Here is an 18,958-nt window from a genome sequence, read left to right as displayed (position 1 = left end):
TGAGCACATAATGCTAATGTTGAGATTTTAGGATCACATTGGATGTCCATCCTCCGGATGTTCAAGCATTATGCTAGTTCTTTAAGTCCTCATTTTGAATTATTTGCCTGAAGTTTTGAATTGTGTATTTAAACGATTTACGCATTGCTTTATCACTCGGCTGAACTGATACGTTAATTTATTAAATCAGCCTACTTCTTGCATAACCGTTCAATTCCTTGTCATTTACGCACATTTAAAGCATATTTTAAGACCTAGTGATGTAAATAACACTTTGACTTGGGGGCAGGGGCGGATCCAGGAAAGTGTTCCATTGGGATGGTATTCCTATCATATTCTAATTTGTGGATCCCTCTGAACTCTTCTGTAACCGCCAGAGTCTTGAAGTTGATTTGACCGCACTAGTATTAGGAATTTAATTGTTGCAACCCCAGTTATTTATTGACCATAAACTATAAAATGTCACTCTCCAGGCTAATTTTGCTTAAAATTTACAGTTCCACGCTGCATGGTTACATAGTTTGAAACGTATATAAATGCCGTAGGTAACGACGGTGATTTCTACAAGAGGCGTCTTCCTGCTATACTTAGAAGGTCGATCCTGTATGGACATCAGCACATCAATGTGAACACTCTCACTAAATTCATGAATGAAATAATTCAGAGGGAACCTTTGAAAGGTGTATATTCCAATCATAGTGGGAAACGAACATGTGCAACCAGTACGAGCAGAATATTATGGAGAGGACAGGTCAAAGCTCTGTTACTGCTGTCAGAAAGTATGAACGCTTGAACGATAAAATCCGTGAAGAGGTATCAAATGTACTGGACCTAAATTCAGGTCGAAAAGGCAGGAGCAAAATGATGATGGCAAATAAATTAATTTTAAAATTTCGCCGGGCCATAAAACAAAAAGTTCGAAATGCACTGTCTGAAATTACAACGGAATGTGGAGTAGTTAATTTTAGTGGATGCACCTTCAATTTTTAACATGCTTGATGTGTTGAAATAAAATTGTTATCTTAAAAACTCGCCGTGACATATAAGACAAAAAGTTCGAAATGCACTGCCTGAAATTACAACTAAATCTGGAGTAGTCAATTTTAGTGGATGCACTTTCATTTTTTAACATGCTTGTTGTATTGAAATAAAAGTATTTCATTATTTTCAGCCTTTTACGTCTTTGCCAGTAAAGCTGTGCAATAACTGGAGTGCAGGCATCTGATACATGTACCCGCACTCTTTGTTACCGCACTATATCCCATGGAAAACTGAAACCACGCCTCTTATTTAACCGTGCTTGAAATCGTATGATATTTTTGTACATGTATACAATTTAACCTCTGAAAGATTTATACTGAAAAACACCATAGGCTATGATACAAGTTTATTTTGAAAGAGCCTCTAGTGGTTGAGGACGACAGTGATTCTGAAGATGATGATAAGTCAGATGCCGACGGACCACCAGAAAACTCTTACGGACTGCCAGAAACCTGTAGTGAACCTCCAAAAGTCTTAAACAGAAGGTCTGTAAAAATCCTGAAAAACTAACATTGGATACAGCAGATGAATATGCTGCTGTTAAGAGACAACTAGATAAATATTTCAACGTACAGAAAAGCATGGAATTAAGGAGACCAGAAGGAGGGAGCCACTTCTGTTGTCTTTGGTACAGATAAAAAATCTTAATGAAAATGCAAAAGGTCTCAATTAAAAGGAGACAAAAGAAATATATATATAAGCAAGTCCATTTTAAAAAGGGATTGTCCCATCAATCCCATTTAAAGTAGCCATTCTGGGGAATTCACACGGATAAAAAGAAGGCTATTTTTCAAACTGGTCAGAACAAAATAAGACAAAACACAAAATACTCTTTCAAATACACGTAGTTTATTTACATTTTGTTCTGCTCGGCAGAACTTTTATGTTCATTATGCATTATACACAAGCACACAAGCAAAAGATATTTCAAGATTATAAAAACGTCTATAACTGAAATATGAAGTTCTGCCAGGCAGAACTTATCTGAATCAACTCAAGTCTTTTACAATAAGATTAAGGATACAATGGATATATCAGTGAGTTTTAAAAAGTTCTGCCCGGCAGAACTTTTTCAGGTTTATTATCAAAATCATTAAAAGCCTATAACTTAAATATGAATAAGGTTAAACAAATTCTGCCTGGCAGAACTTTATCTTACTCAACTATAGTGTTTAAAATAAGATTAAGGATACAATGGATATATCAGTGAGTTTTAAAAAGTTCTGCCCGGCAGAACTTTTTCAGGTTTATTATCAAAATCATTAAAAGCCTATAACTTAAATATGAATAAGGTTAAAAAATTTCTGCCTGGCAGAACTTTATCTTACTCAACTATAGTGTTTAAAATAAGATTAAGGATACAATGGATATATCAGTGAGTTTTAAAAAGTTCTGCCCGGCAGAACATTTTCAGGTTTATTATCAAAATCATTAAAAGCGAATAACTTAAATATGAATAAGGTTCAAAAGTTCTGCCTGGCAGAACTTTATCTTACTCATCTAGAGTGTTTAAAAATAAGATATAATGGATCTATCAATGAGTTTTCCAGGTCTATTATCAAAATCATCATAAGCCTGTAACTTAAATATGAATAAGGTTAAAAAAGTTCTGCCCTTACTCAACTAGAGTGTTTTAAAGAAAGATTAAGGATAAAACTGATCTATCAATGAGTTGTAAAAAGTTCTGCCCGGCAGAACTTTATCTGACTCAACAGGAGTGTTTTCAAATGAGATATAATGGATCTATCAATGAGTTGTAAAACGTTCTGCCTAGCCGAACGTTTTTTCAGATCTATTATCAAAATTATAAAAATCCTCTAACTGAAATATAAATAAGGTTCAAAAAGTTCTGCCCGGCAGAACTTTATCTGACTCAACTAAAGTCTTTTAAAATAAAATTAAGGATATAATGGGTATTGTCAAAGTTTTAAAACGGTCTGCCGGACAAAACTTTTAAAATACATTATACTCTACAAGCCAGTAGTTTGTGATAATGTAAAACCTAAAAATGTTGAAAAGTTCTCTCTATAATGAATATATAAATGAGATTTTAAAAGTTCTGCCTGGCAGAACATTTTTCAGATTTGTTATGTGCTACAGTCTAAAAGATTGTCATTTTATGATACATTTTGCAAGGTAATAGACGATAATTTTACAAAACATTTTGCCTGGCAGAACTAGATTCAATCCCAGCAGAACTTGATTCAAATCCACTAGTCAGTTATCAAAATATAAAGCCTATTAAGGCTAAAATGTTCTGCCTGGCAGAACTTTATATGATTCAACTAGTCATAATAAATTATAGGACGAATAACAATCTGTCTAAAACGTTCTGCCTGGTATAACTTTTTAAAATATAGCTCTATTGTGCACTACAGGCTAAAAGATTTTCATTTTACAATACATTTTGCAAGGTAACAGACCATTATTTGTATAAAAAGTTCTGGCTGGCAGAACTTGATTCAAATCCACTAGTTAGTTATCAAAATATCAAAATGATATAAAGCCTGTTAAGGTTAAAAAAAAATTCTGCCTGGCAGAACTTTATCAGACTCAACTAGTCATTATAAATTAGAAGACGAATACCAGGTTTAAACATTCTACCTGGCAGAACTTTATTTGACTCAACATTATATATCATATTATAGAGCATAGCAATGTGTTTATAAAGTGTATTATATTTTACATGCCAATACATTATGGTAATGTGTCGAGAAGTTCTCCCTATAATGAATAAAAATATATGAATAAGGTTTAAAAAGTTCTGCCTGGTTTTATATATTCATTATCATACAACAGGCTATATATACTTTTACCACATGCTTGGAAAAATCTGTACAACAATGATTCTCGGTACAAAAAGTTCTGGCAGAACTTTTTACAAGAAGCCTCGAGTCTACTTTAATAATTGTATAACTAGATGCCCACAGGCAGTATGTCGAGCCCGCCAGCTATAAGAACTGGGAGTTGTACATGACACTCCTTGTCTCATTGAGGCAAACATTTATGCCAAATAAAAAGTTACAATGTAAGTTATTTAAAGTAACAACAAAGGAACGCTCTAAAAAAAATTAAAAAAAAAAAAAAAAAAAAAAAAAAAATTCTAAGTCCACACAAAAATCCGCACCAGTAGAGATAGGTAAAAAAAACCCCTGATAATTGGATGTTACACGCATGTTGTACTACAGAAAAGTGGTCTTGATTTTTCCCTACGACCAGTAATAAAAAAAGTTACAAATATAAGCTATTTATAGTAACAACAAAGGGAAGTAATTCTAGGATCTTGCGCATGACACTCCGTCGCATGTTGATGAACAATTGTGCCAAATTACATCAAAATCCCTCTATGCATCCAAACGAAATGCTCCAGACAAAGTCATTCTTGTATCTGACTTTTGACCTCTAAGTGTGACCTTGACCTTAGATCTAGTTCTTGCTCATGACACTCCATCTCATGATGGTGAAAACTTGTGCCAAGTTACATAAAAATCCCTCCATGCATGAAGAAGAAATGCTCCGGACAAAGTCATTTTTGAATTTGACATTTGACCTGTAAGTGTGACCTTGACCTTTGAGATAGGAACCTGGTGTTTGCGCATGACACTTTGTCTCACTGAGTTTAACATTCATTCCAAATATAAACAAGATTGCTCCATGCATGTCAAAGTTATGGTCCGGACAAACAAATCCAGACGGACGCACGCACATACACCGGACAGACATTTGGACAACTATGTCTTCGCTTCCGCAAGTAGGCTCGACAAAAACTATACATGTTTAAAACAGTTCTGCCTGACAGAATACATCCATCTCAACTCGCATCCTTTAAAATTATAAACAATATCAACGAGTCTAAAAATGTTCTGCTTGCCTCATTATATATAACAGACTCTTAATAAATTTACCACATACTTGGAAAAATGTTAAAAAAAAAAATTATGTAAATCTTTACTGTGATGAGTCACTGTAGAAAAAGTTCTGCCAGAACTTTCATGGCTAAACTGGAGTCTTTTAAATGATGTAAAGCCTGTACTGGATATACAAATATAAAGCTTGTTAAAAGATTTTACATTAATCTTGACAAGTAAAAAGTTCAGCCTGGCATATTTATTTAGTGTCGTTATGCTCTAAGGCTTAAGACTCTAGCAGAGGCAACACTAGTCTTTTATTTTTTGAAAGTCATCTGCTGCGAAGAACCTTAAACAAATCCATTATTGTCTATCACTGTAAAACTGTTCTGACAGGAACATGTTTTTATGTTTATGATACATAATAAAATATATAACACTTATTGACACATCTTGATAAAATGTTTAAAGCAATTTAATATGTAAATCTTGACAAAAATGATTCTCTTTACAAAAGTTTCTATAAGAAGATGGCCAAAATGGGCTCATCTGAGTAACACACCATAACAGTGTAAACATGTTTTACCTAGTGATTTCATGGAAACAAATATTCTGACAAATTTTCAATAAGATTGAACAAAAAAAAAACATGGCCTCTTGAGGGTAAACAAACATTTTTTTTTATTTAACCTAGTGACCCAGACTAGTTTTCAACCCCAAATAAACAAAATTCACACAAATGACACTCTGACGTGCAGAACTGTTACATTTTCAACATAAATTCAGCTCTTTACAGCTTTTGATAAAAAAGAGCATTTGTTGAACATTTCTTCAACTTCTTTGTAAATATTATTTACAAAACTGAAAACAGGTACTTCAACTTCTCATTGCATTTTTCAGTTAATGAAAAGAATCAGTGAACCTTTATTACATTTATAATTTTTTTATAAATATAAAAATTGTTACACCAATGAGTATCAGCTTTTACTAGAAATTGATCGTTCTCTCAAACATCACTTTTCACACTTTAAAATCATATCAAGAAATAAATAAACATATATACATTTCAACATAAACAATAAATAAATATACAAAATTTGGTGCAATATAATTTGATCGGATGGAAATTTGATTGTTCACTATATAAAATACAAAATACTATAGAATGCCATTTTACATTTTATTCACTATTTAAGTGTAATATCCTAAATTCAGTTATAAGTAATCTATTCTTAATTCATTCATGGATGTCATAAATTCTTTAACGATAGCATTTATCATTTTTGTATATCATTAAATGCATATAGATATATCACAAAATGTTTTATACATATCTGTAATTCATTTATTGGATATTCTAAAATCAGATTTTTATGATATCCTTAATTCCATTTAATCATATCTTTAATTCTATTTTATGATATCCATTATTGATTTTTGGATATCATAAAATGAATAACTATATCATCAAATTAAGGATCTCACATAATGCATCGATTTTGTGATATCACTCAATCATTTTTAGGATATCATTTAATGAATTACAGACTATAAAATCTGCCACTGGTTGTAGATGTAGATCAGAATAACCGGTTCCAGAGTAACTTGTTTTGGCAGTAACAAGGCTTGTCTGACTTACCAATATAATTAATTTTCCAAGTGCCCCAGATATTTAAGTCTGCATCTACAACTAGTGGTAGATAATTTTTCATGCATCATTTAAATAAAGTCTAAAAGAAATACTTTCCTCATAGCACTTTTTCTTATGCTCGCGCATTGAATAAAAAATAGAAAATTAACATAAAAATGGCATCAGAATTTTTCGTAGATGCACCTCAACAAAGTTCCAGTTATGTTTTATCATTTGTAGCTCAATTTTATCATTTTTTTTGTAAATTAGCTCATTTTGAATCTAGAAATATACTATCAGTAATGGAGATCAACTGTGAAGGTATTGATTTCTATCACGTTTTACACAAAAATATGCATGTATCATTATTTGTCATTTCAGCCTGCAAGTTATTTGGCATAAGGGATACTGTCAATGAGTTATGTTGGAATAGGGAAAATCATCTGAAACACTGGTGTACACTGGTATGAAAGTCCACTTTAAATCTTTCTTATCCAGGATCTGGCCAACTTTGAAATACCATTGTCCACATGATACCTCACTTTGCAGGTCTTGCCTGAAATTATCAGAAAAATATTTATGAGGCCAAAATGTTTTTTCAACAAAAGCTGTCTGTTGAGAGCACGCTCGACTATTTGATGAACTGATGAAATTATGGGGTCAAAGTATTACCAGAGATTTTCAAACAAAAGAAGAAAAATAGATAAGACAAACAATGTACCTGTATTTGTGGATTTAGACAAATCTTGCACTATATGGCAATGTGTGACTATCATGGTAAGCAAGTGTTCAAAGTTTCAAAGCCATATATCAAGCAGTTTAGACAAGATATGGAATGGTATGCAAAACTTAACTTATTTCTATGTAAAAAAAGGGTCAGAAGCTAATGTCCTTGTCCTAGTTATAAACTCTAGCCTACATAATTTATTATATACTTTATTATGTATATTCTGATGGTAAACAAGTGGTCAAAGTTTCAAAGCCGTATGGCAAAATATAGAATGGTATGCGAAATTTAACTTATTTCTATGAAAATGGGTCATAACTAAAGATTAAGTCCTTGTCCCAGTTTAATCATACTTTTGCCTTCACAATTTATTATGTAGATTTTGATGGTAAACAAGTGTTATGTGACTAAAGCCATATGACTAACAGGTTAGGCGAAATATGGTATGAAACATTTAACTGATTTCAAAGTTTTAAAAGGGCCATAATTCAACAAAAATAGTTGACAGAGTTATGTTTTCTTGCCTACAGATAAAGAACATGATGATAAACAGGTTTTCAAAGTTTCAAAGACATATGTCAAATAGTTTTGACAAAACGTTGACTGGTACGAAAACTGAACCAATTTCCAAGTCCAAAGAGGGCCATAATTCAGGCAAAATAGTTGGCAGAGATATGCACTCTTACCTTCAGAAAGAAACTGTTATGATAAACAAGTGAACTTTTTTTCAAAACCACATGTCAAACAGTTTACACAAACAATTAAAATCTTAAAGCTTTAAAGGTTAAAAGGGGCCATAATTCAGCCAATATCCTTGACAGAGTTGTGTACTCTTGCCTAAAACTGGACATGTGATCATGGTGCAGGTGTTGAAAATTTGAAAGCTTTATTTTGAAAGTTTTTGTCAAAATGTGGACTGGTATGAAAACCTTAACCAAGATGTGACACCGACTCCATGGTGTGTTGGACAGCTCTACTTATTCTTCGAATAGTTGAGCTAAACAGGCATTCAGTTGCACAATATGTGATACTTATCTTGATTCTGGTGATATCTATTAAGCTTTATTCAAATAATACCATCAAGAAGTGAAAATATGCACCAACAATTTTTTTTATACAAAATAGTCATAAACTAACAAACATTTTTATGACAGACGGACAGACATCACATATAGAAAGAAATAATTGTCTGAACTGTTGTTCAACATTTAACACGTGAATTAACATCAAAATACAATTTATATGAAACAAATTATCTGTGATACTGAATATTGTATTGTTGACTGAATAAAACGTCTTTATCCAATCTTATTAAACAGTCAATTCAACTGTACTATATACCACCAGCATAAACTGTCAAGATTGTTGCATCCAACCAATTTTCCCCATCCTCATCATGCCAAAATGCCTTTACTGTTTCCCCAGCACAGTACTCATTCTAAAAGAAAAAGTGTATGCAATTAAGTAGTGAGATTACAGGAGCTAATATATTAAAACAGCCACGAATATTTTGCTTACTTTAAGCAAATATTTAATTACTTAATATTTTATAAGTTCGGATGTTGATGTAAATATATTACATAAGCAATATATCGACAATATGGTAAAAGTCTTTTAGAATTATATGTATGCTAGTGGGCTGTTTATATTAGAAAACAAGTGCAAGAAAACTTGAGTTAAGCTTTTAGTAAGCATTATATTTTTTGCCACTAGCCAACTTACAGAATAATGCCAGCTTCTACATTTGTGATTCTTTTATTATGCACTTATCATATATGTTAAATAACACATTTTACATCCTATTATTAATTCGCATATATTGATATGAAATTACAGAATATCACTTTTTGTACATGGTTAAAGCAAGTTATGTACCTTATGACAAATTTCAGCTGTTTATTATAAACAGATTTGGTGTGTTCTTACTATAATCTTAATGTTGACCTAATTCATGTATTTTGTAAACAAAATCCGGTATAATTTATATCCTCCTTTACTTACCGTTACAACTCTTTGTCTTTTAGTTCCTCTCTGGGATTCTACAAAACAGCAAAGCAACATATTTAAGACATCAAATGAAGTTGAAGGACATTATAAGTATTTTTCTGTGAGAGTACCTGACAACTTCTTAACAAATGAATATGTGTTAAAAATATCGGACAATGGTCTTCAACAATTCTGACTTCTGTCATTTTTATCATTCCTAAGAATATCTGGTTTATATTAAAGAATATACCCTGCAACATTGATATTCAGTATATTCTTCTACTGACTGATTTAACCTGACGGTCTCATCTAAATTGTAACACAGATCATTTACAGTGCAACAGTAAGGCCTTTTTCCTTCTGACAGACTTTCTTTAAAACTTTGTGTCCATTATTATGAATCTTAACTGTACGCTCATATACCAAGGTAACACACTGGGTGTTTCAAATGTTAAAAACCTGTTATTTATCACATCTGCATCCTAGAATACAGGTAAACCCGTATCAGGTAATATCTCACACAGCCTTTTGACTGCCCAAGGAAGTAAAAAAGTCATTAGTTTTCAAGAGAATATGCATTCTTTTGAGCTATAATGATAGTAGCCTACATTAAAGTATATGATTTAGAAATTAAGTTAGTCAGTATAAAGGTACACTTACATAAAAATGTTCTTACTGTCAAAATTTGCGAAAATCCATAATGTTTTGCCAGTTTACCATTATAACAACTGAAAAGACATTTCTGTAAGAAAACTGCACCCTATTAAATGCTGTCATGCACCTAGGTGACGTGTCATTCATATTTTTGGGCACATACACCTGTAAAATCAAACGTGTCAAAAGTCATGTACACTTGGAACATCACATTATTTGCAAGAAAAATCTCAAATGGCATAACTATGTCAAATCTTTGTTATGACTGTTTTGTTGGGTCCTCCTCTTAGTAAGAATGTGCAAATTAAAAAAAAAATCAATGAACAAGAAAAATATTTATTAATTTTGCTTTTTTGTACACTTGGGACATTTTTGTTGTTCAATATTACAAATAATTTGTTGTTCAAAATGTATTAGTCGAAAAAATATTGAAAAAAATAAATAAAAAACATCACTACTAAACAAAGAAAAAATACTTCATCTAATTAATAATACTTTTCAATGCTGCGACTAGTAAAGCATCAGTTGGCCATTTTCGGAGCAAAATAAAACTCAACACCTTTTCATTTCTTAGAAGCCTTGAAGAGTAATTATTCATTAATACTTTCTAAACTTTTCCTAACCCAATAACCAACACATTACACTTCAGCATAAAGAAAACATTTTCTTAACATATAAGGTGGTTATAAAGTAATTTTAAGTTGAAAACATGATTTCATATAAATGTCACGCTAAAACCAGTACACTTGGGATATTTGTGGAAGGTTTTTTCTTCATTATTTTTTAATGGAACATCGTAATGCGTCAAAACTTGAAATAACAATCAACCACTATAAAACACATTCTCAGAAGTAAAAAAATGAACCAGTTTCTTATTTCAGTAAACAAGAAAATGGAAATCTTTAAAAGGCTTCATTTTTTCTTCACCCAAATATCAATACTGCATGATAAGGAAACAGGACAGATGTAGGAAAACTGTGAAGGTCACTGTCATGTCCAGATTTTGGCTAAAATTCAACTTCCTTTAAGGTATTAGAACCATAATAGAGTGCCTCCTTTTGAAGAGTATATTCAATTCCTACCATAAATCTACTTAGACTGAAATTTTGTAGATGGGGGCATAGGTTAAAACCCCACTGGGACCAATTGTTTTTACTTATTTTCTTACTTTCAAGAAAGACTTGTTTTTTTTTCAAGACTTGTATATTGATTTATTGTACAAAAGTGGAAATTCTTCATTTGATAAATGAGTGATTTCTTGCTGTTCAAAGTGAATTCACCTCTAGAACAGAAAGGGTCAGAGTTTAAGACATCTTTAAAATTACCGAGTTAGTTGTAGTGAAACTTCTCTCTCTCTATATATATATCTCTTTTATTCTATATTGGCTGTTAGAATTCTGTCTCATTAAATCCAATTACCTGAGGCACCCTAGAAAAAATGATATTGACAGTTTTATTATTGTTTACCAATAGTTAGGTGTTTCTTTTATCAAAATCAATAGCATAATTAATGAATTTTCTGCAAACATTTTGGACAGTAGCCGTCACTTCGATATTTGTCTCTACTTTAACTTAAAGAAATAGTACCATAGATTATACAAAATTTATAAAAAAGATGGCATGGTAAAAGATGTTAAAAATTGCAACAGAGTGCAAAATTTGATCAAGTTTAAGAATATGCCAAGCAAATGTCATTTTTAGCTCACCTGAACACAAAGTGCTCAAAGGTGAGCTTTTGTGATCGCCCTGTGTCCGTCGTCCGTCGCCAACATTTTGACTGTTAACACTCTAGAGGATATTGAAAAAGAGGGGATATTTAAAAAAAAATAGTTATTTTATAAAACTTTACTGTGATGTCCTAAATATGTAATGATGTAAACTGCTGAGAACTTTTGGGTTTGCATTTATTGAAATAGACTAATAGAAACTAAAAATAGAGACAGGTCACGGGGTAAGCTAGTTAACAGTATATTAGGATTAAGTGTTCTTGCTCTAGCTAGGCAATTCAGCATTCTTCAGAATCAGATGTAGTATTTATTTAGCAGTATGCAACCCTTGTACACTTTACAGGTGTTTTGCACATTTGAAATTGAATTTATTTGATATAATTGTCAGTTGCATCAACTTTATATATCCACGTGTATTTTATTTTATATTGAAGGTGTTGACAACACAAGAATGTCTGAGATTGTACTTGGAGAACAGACAATCTGGCCAGCATACACCATCATCTCCAGGGTCTCTGTTCATGTTTGTAAAGAGATGGGAGAAATACTGTAAGTAAATCTCTAACTTTAACTTACACAGTTCCTACACATGTATTTTTAGAGTTATGTTAGTCAAAATTGACTGTAATTTCCAGTAAGTAAGACTGAAAACTCATTTGAAACGGTTAATTTTTTGACATGCTATCTCTATGTCATTGCTTAATTAATGAATATTTTTCCATATCCCTGGTTTTTAGCTCACCTGTCACATAGTGACAAGGTGAGCTTTTGTGATCTCCCTTCGTCCGTCGTCAGTCCGTGCGTCAGTGCGTCAACAATTTCTTGTCTGCATGATAGTGGTTTCATTTTTGATTTAATTTTAACCAAACTTGCACACAACTTGTATCACCATAAGCTCTCGGTTCGTTTCTTGAACTGGCCAGTTCCCATTATGGGTTCCAGAGTTATGGCCCCTGAAATGGCCAAAATTAGCTATTTTGACCTTGTCTGCACAATAGCAGCTTTATTTATGATTTGATTTTTACCAAACTGGCACACAACTTGTATCACCATACGATCTTGGCTCCTTTCTTGAACTGGCCAGATTCCATTATGGTTTCTAGAGTTATGGCCCCTGAAAGGGCCAGAATTAGATATTTTGAACTTGTCTGCACAGTAGCAGCTTCATTTATGATTTGAATTTAATCAAACTTGCACACAACTTGTGTCACCATAAGATCTCGTTTCCTTTCTTGAACTGGCCAGATCCCATTATAGGTTCCAAAGTTATGGCCCCTGAAAGGGCCAAAATTAGCTATTTTGACCTTGGGTGCACAATAGCAGCTTCATTTATGATTTGATTTTAACTAAACTTGCACACAACTTGTATAACCACAAGATCTTGATTCCTTTCTTGAACTGGCCAGTTTCCATCATGGGTTCCAGAGTTATGGCCCCTTAAAGGTCCAAAATTGGCTATGTTGGCTTTTGCAGCCATATAGAGACTTCATTTATGGTTTTATTTGAAACAAACTTCCAAAATATCTTCAACAACAATAAATCCTGGATTCCATGACAAATCAGATCCAATCGTAGGTTCCAGAGTTATTTTATATCTGACTACCTCCCCTGATTGTAATCAAAATGGATTTATATTCAGTAAGTACTTATAGGACTTATTTGAAATTTCATTATTGTCAATAGTTGGACTGAGCCAATCAGGGTAGATAACTATGGACTGATGTTATGTCAAATTACCTCCCTTTATTTCAAATTAAAGTGGGTATATCTCCGTAACTAATGAAGATAATGATCTGAAATTTCATTTATGTCAACAGATTTATTTGGCAGATCCTTCTTTTGTTCACTTACAATAATTTTTTTTAATTACTTCCCCTTTACATTACTATAAATAGCTTATTTTTAGTAACTTTTTTATTATTGGCTGTAGGGAAAAACCGAGACCACTTTTCTGTGTTACAACATGGATGGTACCTCCAATTTTTAGGCATATTTTGACATATCTGTACCTTGTAAGATTTTTTTTTTTCTTTTTGGTTAAATTTCTTCCCTTTGTTGTTCCTGTCCTTTAGACTTAGATATTTTTTCTGAGGACCTTCTTGTCCTCAAGTGCAATGATAACAGGTGAGCGATATAGGGCCATCATGACCCTCTTGTTGTATTTGTTAGTAACACTCTACACTTATAAATATCTGTTTATGGACAAATCAGCTCCTGAAGGAAATTTAATAATTTCATATTTTGTAATACTGGGATTACTGCTATAATATCTGAAAATTTAAGGAATTATTGAATTTTAGTACTGAGTGCTACAGAATCTACAGCAAAAGCACTAAGTAAAGCATTACCAGTCTCTTGTGATTATATTGACATAATGACATTATAAGCATAATCTTTCTAAAATTGACAAAATATTCTAGCAAAGTAACAAAATATTCGTATGGTGTTTAATATTAGAATACTGTTTACACAGAAAAATAGCGGAATTTATAACTTCTTGCAAATTGCAAAAAGAGCATGTCATGTTCTAAATCTCGAAGCTCTAAGCGTTACGGTTTAAGACAAAAAATGTTTTAAGGGCTTTTCCTACATACAAGTCGTTCTAAAGAATCTGCCCACATTTGCGGATTGAATCTCTAGATCAAACATATATCTGCCCACTTCTACGGTATAGTAAAAATATATATATGATTTAGTATATAGTTTATATTCATTACGATTTATATTTATTTTTCCAGTGAAAGAGTGCGATGACCAGTCCACTGTCAGTATGGACAGCTCTGACTCGGATTGTACTAGTGGTAAGTTGTGTTTTGCATTATCTAGCACTGAACATGTTCCATCTTAGAAAATATGTCATAAAAATGTTATGAAAAAGAAGAAAAAGAATGAAGGTATTATGAAAAAAAAACCTCAGGTAAATGTAATTATGTCTGTCAACACACAGTGGTGTGGGAGACATACTGATTTACTCCTGTCTGTGTGTGTGTGTGTCTGTCACAAAGCCTGTCTGCACTTTTAAGTCGAACATTTCTCATCAGATCTTCACCAAACTTGAACAAAATGTGTTTGCCAATAAGTGCTCAAACAAGTTCAATAAATAGCCAAATCGGCACTGGCACTTCGGAATTATAACTCTTGAATTACCAAAAAAAAAAAACACTCATTTTGGTGCCAAAACTGTGCATGCGCTCTAGTAGTATAGGAGTCCTTTTTGGGTCCTTTATGTGCATGTTCTCTGAGTAATCAGTATATATAAAAACTGGCTTACTGTTTAAATGATTAGGCAGTTGTGGGAGATCTGTGCTTTTCCCAAAAGCAGCTATAGTTTCTTTTTAGAACAAAGAAGTATAAAATATATTGAATTAAATAAGTTCTGTTGTAATACTTGAACTCACAGTTTAACATCATTCATATTTATATCGTAGAATGAAAGCTGTGTTACTGCAGTACTTTTAATTGTTAAGTAACAACTGTGATCTTAACAAGCAGACTTCAAATGGCTCTTTCTTTACTAAACACTGATCAATTTGTTTTAAACAACATTCAGCCAATCTCACTGTAGAAATTAATTTTAATTGATTTATTCATTTTTGTATCACAGGAAAAGTTGATGATTCAGAAACTGACAAGACAGAAGACATATCAGTTCAAGGTAACAGTCCTTTTTAATTACTGAAGTCATTTGTCCTCCACCTTTGATAATTCATGTGGGGAAGTTGGCTGTTACTTGCGAAGAACAACTGGTACACAATCCAGGAACACTGATCAGGTTAACTGCCCGCCATTACATGACTGAAACACTGTTGAGAAACAGCGTTAAACCCAAAACAAACAAACAAACAAACAAATAATTTTTATTGATTATACTTTATTTTTAGCTCACCTGAGCCAAAGGCTTAAGGTCAGCTTTTGTGACCGTTCAGTGTCAGTTATGTGTTGTGCGTTCGTCAACATTTTCTAAAAAAATCTTCTTCTTGACAACCACTGGACAGAATTACATCAAATTTCACAGGAATGATCCTTGGATGGTCCTCTTTCAAAATTGTTCAAAGAATTGAATTCCATGCAGAACTCTGGTTGCCAAGGCAACCGAAAGGAAAAAAAATTAAAAATCTTAATGCCCAAAAGCACAAGGCGTAGAGCCTTTATATTTGGCATGTGACATCATTAAATGGTCTTCTATGAAGATTGTTCAAATTTTGCCCCTGGGGTGAAAAGAGGCCCTGCCCCTGGGGTCCCAAGTTTTACATAGACTCATATAGTGAACAAATTTAAAAATCTTCTTGTCTAAATTCACAAGACATAAGCCTTTGATATTTAGTATGTAGCATTGCCAAGAGGTCCTCTACGAAAATTATTCAAATTATAACCCTGGGGTGAAAAGAGGCCCTGCCCTGGGGGTCTCAAATTTTACATAGACTTATAGAGGAAAAAACTTTAAAAATCTTCATGCCTGAAACTGCAAAGGCCTATGCCTTTGATATTTGGTATGTTGCATTGTCTTGTGGTCCTCTACCAAAATTGTTCAAATTATGCCCCTGGGGTGAAAAGAGGCCCTGCCCTGGGGGTCCCAAATTTGACATAGACTTATATAGGGGAAAAATCGTCTTGTCCGAGCGTTTAAGGCCTAGGCCATTGATATTTGGTATGTTGCATTGCCTAGTGGATGTCTAACAATATTGTCCAAATTATTCTCCTGGGGTGAAAAGAGAGTTATATAGAAAAAAAATAATCAGATCATATTTCCTAGACAGTTTGATTATAATTACTTGATGACTTCAAGTGATTAGGGGTCACATGACTGTGACCTTGACCTACTGTCTTATTTTTTTTTTAAGATACAGCCTTGAAATTTAGATGACATGTACAGTTTTGCACACTGTTCTTAAAACTGACTTTCAGTGAACATGAATGTTACCTACTGATCTACTTTCTAATATTATAGCATCAATTTGCCATTTTTAACGTGTGGCTCATATTTATCAGGTGAGCGATTCAGGGTAATCATGACTCTCTTGTTTCTTACATAGATGATTTCAGTTTCACTTTGCTATTTGGTTGAGGACTTTCCTAATGACTCAAGGCTGCTTAGGCAATGGTTAATATGACAGTTCAAGGCCACATAATAAAACAATGTGAAATCACCAAAATATAGACTATTTGATAATGAACCATATAAGGTAATCCAATTACTTTCTGCTTGGCTTTTAAAAGTCTCCTTATCACCTGCATTATGCTTTGATTAACATTTCACATGCAATGCAATCTCACTAACTTTAGCTCACCCTGAAAGTTACCTTGTAAACACAATAGAAGTGACATTTTATATTTGATTCTAACCACACTTTGACACAAATAAAGTTTAAATAAAATCTTGCTTCCTTTTGAAAACTGGCTAGAATCCATCTCGGGTTCTAGAGTTACTTCCCCTGAAAGGGGCAAAATTTACTATTTTGACCCTCTTGGCCACATAGAGGTTTCATTCATGCTTTGGTTAACTTCTCACATGCAATGCAATCTCACTAACTTTAGCTCACCCTAGAAGTTACTTTGTAAACACAATAGAAGGGACATTTTATATTTGATTTTAACCACACTTTGACACAAATAAAGTTTCAATAATGTCTTGCTTCCTTTTGAAATCTGGCTGGAATCCATCTCGGGTTCTACAGTTACTTCCCCTGAAAGGGACACAATTTACTATTTTGACCCTCTTGGCCACATAGAGGTTTCATTCATGCTTTGATTTGATACAAACTTGCTCAGAATGATTGGATCAAAACTGGTCATGTTGAGTCAAAATCTAGGTAATCCGGTCAAATCAAAGGAAAAGCTTTAAACAAACTAGAGGCTACATTGATGACCCTATCTTCATGAAACTTGTTCTGATGATTTCTAGGTCAAATTTGAAACTGGGTCAAATCGGGTCAAAATTGTTGTATTTGTTCCTATTTTAGGTATTCAGGACAAGGTTCTTCAAGAGAAGTTCATTGGTATGTATGATAATTTTATCTTTTTATTAAAAAGTTTTTAATTATTTCTCATACCTATGCATGGTCACTGGGTAAGTGTTACACAGACACAAGCTTCAAATGATATACTGAAAAATTGCATTTGTTGTTCCCTTTTGTAGATTAACTACAACTAAATCACAAATATTTAGATTATAAAATCCTGTATGATTTTTTAACTTTATTCAGTTTCTCAGTTGTGCAAATTTTGTGTACATATATGTAAATGACAACAATTTTACTATCATGGCAGTAGTCAAAAAGGAGGTTCTCTATTAGTGATCTAATACATTAACACAGTCATTACAGTAACTGCTATAATGATGAAACTGAAATGACTGCATGACCATGGCTTTCAGCAAATTATTAGGAATACAAGTATCTTATTATATTGTTGGTTAACCGTGTGTATAATCATAGTGATATCTGGAGAATTTCATAGAACATGTAATGAAATCTTTGGAATCAAAGTTTAATGATCTTGAAAACGTTCAGTGTCACCTAAAGTGACTGTTGATTAATGCCAGCATGTCACAGAGAATATGATTGACAATTCCACACTGAAAATAAAGCTACATCTCTGGAAACTGTTTCATATTTGTAACCAAATAAAAACTCAAAGTCATTAATATATCTTGAAGAAACATCTAAACCTAATATTAAAGTAGAATCTATGTTATACAATGACAGTCTGATTCGTACTCTATGTTATTAGTATGCATGACCTGCACTGCATAGACATGGCAATATGGAGTTATGTGTAAGATTGACATTAACGCCTTATGTGTAAGTCACACTACACCGTATAGCGTTAACGGACGCCAAATGTATATAAAAACTGCGGCAGAAAGTTATCCGGTGACGAAAGGCATCCCCCGCTGCTGTTCAATGCTCTCGCGATCGGGTATGGGGCGCATAAAATGCACAAATGAGTGCAAGATTTACGCATATATAGAGGATGAACAACGTTCAGTTAACGGATATCACTGTACTAGTCACAGACTTGTACCGTGTAAAACAAAAGCGCAACGCATGAGAAACTGACAAAACGTTATTGTCAGTTATCGTCCGTTGAACATACGTTACATCCGTTGCATCATCCGGTAGTAGTCCTGCCGTGAATCAGATCCACCGGACAAGAACGAATGCGAACCTGACAAGAATGGATGCGAACTGGTCAAGTTCAGAGTAGGAAACGCACGAGTAACAAACAAAACGCATATCAGGGCGGCATTGCTACTATACATCTAACGGGCAACTTTGTCCAGTGGTGTACGTTCTAAATTTTGAACATGCTCAAAACCTTCCACCTGATGGAACGAATTTCGCAG

At 33.1% G+C, this 18,958-nt stretch overlaps 1 long non-coding RNA gene across 1 annotated transcript; it reads left to right on the top strand.

The window, feature by feature from the left end:
• The first annotated feature begins 14,275 nt into the window (after positions 1–14,275).
• On the top strand, positions 14,276–17,620 carry LOC123528719 (uncharacterized). Its single transcript, XR_006682018.2, has 3 exons — positions 14,276–14,414; positions 15,218–15,268; positions 17,574–17,620. It is a non-coding gene; the product is annotated as an uncharacterized LOC123528719 (long non-coding RNA).
• The last annotated feature ends 1,338 nt before the right edge of the window (positions 17,621–18,958 follow it).

This window comes from Mercenaria mercenaria, chromosome 13 (assembly GCF_021730395.1).
Source record: "Mercenaria mercenaria strain notata chromosome 13, MADL_Memer_1, whole genome shotgun sequence".
In the NCBI taxonomy this organism is placed as follows: domain Eukaryota; kingdom Metazoa; phylum Mollusca; class Bivalvia; order Venerida; family Veneridae; genus Mercenaria; species Mercenaria mercenaria.
Note: the sequence above shows the minus strand (reverse complement) of the source record. Positions and strands in the feature narration are given on the sequence as shown.